This window comes from Cyprinodon variegatus, unplaced genomic scaffold (assembly GCF_000732505.1).
Source record: "Cyprinodon variegatus isolate N-32 unplaced genomic scaffold, C_variegatus-1.0 Scaffold339, whole genome shotgun sequence".
NCBI classification, from domain to species: domain Eukaryota; kingdom Metazoa; phylum Chordata; class Actinopteri; order Cyprinodontiformes; family Cyprinodontidae; genus Cyprinodon; species Cyprinodon variegatus.
The window spans coordinates 466,482-469,511 of NW_015150792.1; the positions used below are offsets into that span (position 1 = coordinate 466,482).

A 3,030-nucleotide genomic window follows, 5' to 3' on the forward strand; every position below is an offset into this window, starting at 1 on the left:
GTCATTAGAAACAAAAGTATTTTTTTTATTATTATTTTTCCGCACTGTTGCTTTCTCTCTCTCTCTTCTCTGTGGCACGCGCGCGGCCGGGCTACCGTCCTAATTGAAAGCTTCTCTGTCCAATCAGATGAAAGGAGCTCATCTCTGAGCAGCACAGCGGCCAACCAACGTGCAGCGGAGGCGGGGCTTATGTAAATGTGTTGGCAAGGGAGACCCAGCGGTTCATTCATCTTCTTCCAGAGAGAGAGAGAGAGAGAGAAAGAGGTGAGTGAACTCAGGAGCTTGCTTTACATGAGGGACGAACTGTTTTGGAGGAAAATACTGCTGTGACATCAGGCTGGGAAGCACCGTCCTCTTCACAAGGAGCTGAATTTTCCTGCAGATATATCAGGGCAAGTGGAGGTCACCCTCTCTTCCTTTCCTCCTGTCTATTCTGCTTTCCTTTTATGATGATGCATAATGCGTAAAAATGAGCTTTTAATTGTTGCCTAGCAAAGTAAGCCATATAAAAGCTGTATTTTTTGTTTTTACTAAATAAGAATATTCTGCTATGACAGTATGCAGCTTTATGCATGAGTCAGTTGGTGTCTCAGCTGTACTTGTTGAGCAGGTGAGCTCAGTGTTTTCCTGGAGGGCACTTTGAACTGACATTTTGGTGAGCACATCTGCTTGCATTATCAAACTGGTGTACTGGAGAAGTGGTGACTCATTATTGTTTTTTGCTGTATTTTTATTTTTATTTTGCATGGTTCCATACTAATTAGCAGATGGAATGTCCTTCATGCTCTGAGAGGAATAAAATAACAAACAGGAGGAGAACAGGAAAGCAATCTGAATCTAATCTGCTCACGCAGAAGATAAATGTGATAAGAGCATGTAAATGGAGACATGAATGAGTTGCTGGTTATCTTAATATGATAGCTGCAGCAGGAGTCCGGAGTGGAAGTCTATGCTTGGAAGTCCTGCTCATTCTGTTTTATCTGGATTTCATGTGATAAGTCAGCACAAGGTTCAACACAAAAGAAAAAAAATATGCTGTTGTTTTACTTTTCAGAAAGTGTGCATCCAAATTTCAGTAATATGCAGATCATGTTTTCCACTATTTAAACTAAACACACTTTCTCCCTCATATGTGTTGATACATACAGAAGCTGGCCTTCACCACTGGCTCAAAGATCTCAGAGCTTCATTACCTCTTACTTTTTTTTATATATATCTAAATTCAAACAGTCTGTCAGCATACATAGTTGTTGTCAGTACTGGCAAATTGTCATTGTTCTGTTAAAGTAGCTTAGTCCTTACAGTGGGATGTTGTGTGTGCGACAACGGTGCTCCTATTCTCCTCTTTTAGTCTATGACGGCCTTTATTATATATAGTGACTGGATATATTTCAGTTATAACGAATATAAGTTGTTACATTCATGCAGATTTGGCACAGTTTCTACCGTAGTCAGTAAAATAACATGCTGCTGTCATTTTGCACATCTCTGATGTTGCTGCTATTTTCAAATATCCATTACTGTAAAAATGTCCATAGCTGAATGTTGGTTATTTATTCTCCAGGTGCACAGTTTTTATAAAGTTAAAACACTTTTCAGTACAGGATTTCATTTGTTTGTTTTTAACTCTTCACTGTTATGTTATTCTTATACTTTTTTTTCCTATAATCTTTTTGCTGCTATAAACACCAGAATTTTCTGTTCTATTCTATTCTATTCTATTCTATTCTATTCTATTCTATTCTATTCTATTCTATTCTATTCTAATGTAAGGGATAGAATGTTAATTATTTTCATTTAAGGGAGTGAGAAAGTAATCAGAAACAGTTTGGCTCAGACCCTTAATATTTTACATTAGTTTAAGCTTAAGCTTAATTGTTTAAGAATAACCATAAACAATTTGTATTATTCGATCAAACTTGTGATATAAGCTGCTTCCATTTTATCTGACAATCTATGTTTAAAATTATCTGTTTTAGATTAGGCAGAAAAACATGTACCAAAAATCTCATTCAGACCTGTTCTGGATGAGCTCTTTTGGCTTTTCTCGCCCCGTCCCCCTGAAAGCCACACCCTGACAACCCGCAACCATGACAACAGAGTTTTTGAAATAGCAACTAGGAGCTTTTTGACTATTGAGAAGCTGTAAAGGGTAAATTTCTCCACTGTGAGATCAATAAAGTAAGTTAATAAATCAGTCAATCAATCATGGAATAATGCATTAGACAAACACTGTAGCTTGACTAAGCTTATATCCCCTTATGACATCATAAGGGGAATGCTTTTCAAACAGATCAATTTGAGCATTTATTGATTAAGAGGTGGAGAAACGCAATTATGTAGGTGAAAGTTTTTTTTTTCATTTGTGAAGCTCATATACAGGCTTCAGGACACATATGACTGTTGAGAAATGTTTATAATGTTAATTATATATAATATCAGTCATTCAATCTTTTTGTGAGATTAATCGATTACTGAATTAGTTGACGATTATTATAACAATCCTGCTCACGATTAATCCAAATAATTGTTTTAGCTCTAATTGGAATCATGTGTTTTCATCAGATAAGAGTAGCTTTCCGACAAAATGTTTAATATAATAGGTCAGTTAGAGATGAAATAGGTGATATGCATAAAGAAAATATCTCGTGTTTACTGACAGATTAGGCAGTGGGTGTATAATGGTTTAAGCAGTCACACTTGGAGGCCCTGAAACCCAGATTAGAAAATACTAAGACATTTTACTAGAGATAGAGTGTTACATTAGGCGAAATGTTCTTACAGTATTTCAGTATTGGCCGATCAAAAGGGACTTTACCTGTTGATCTTTTCGTTTTGCATAAATCAGAGGTCACGGATTAGCGGACCGCGGCCCGGATCCGGACCCACCTGCTGGCTAATCCGGACCCAACCTGATTTAAAACATTTATAAATTACCGCATGTTGTCCGATGACAGTGCCTAATTTCACTTGCACCGCTTCTCATGTTAATACGGTAAAGCCCTTTGGAGCGTTCGGCACCAGGCTACA

General features: G+C 37.2%; 1 protein-coding gene across 1 annotated transcript in view; it reads left to right on the plus strand.

Moving 5' to 3' along the window:
• The first annotated feature begins 262 nt into the window (after positions 1 to 262).
• Positions 263 to 3,030, plus strand: part of LOC107091490 (visinin-like protein 1) — a 46,908-nt gene continuing 44,140 nt past the window's right edge. Inside the window, exon 1 of the mRNA XM_015385441.1 lies at positions 263 to 392. The gene's annotated coding sequence lies outside the window, so the exon portion shown is untranslated. The remainder of the gene's footprint in view (positions 393 to 3,030) is intronic.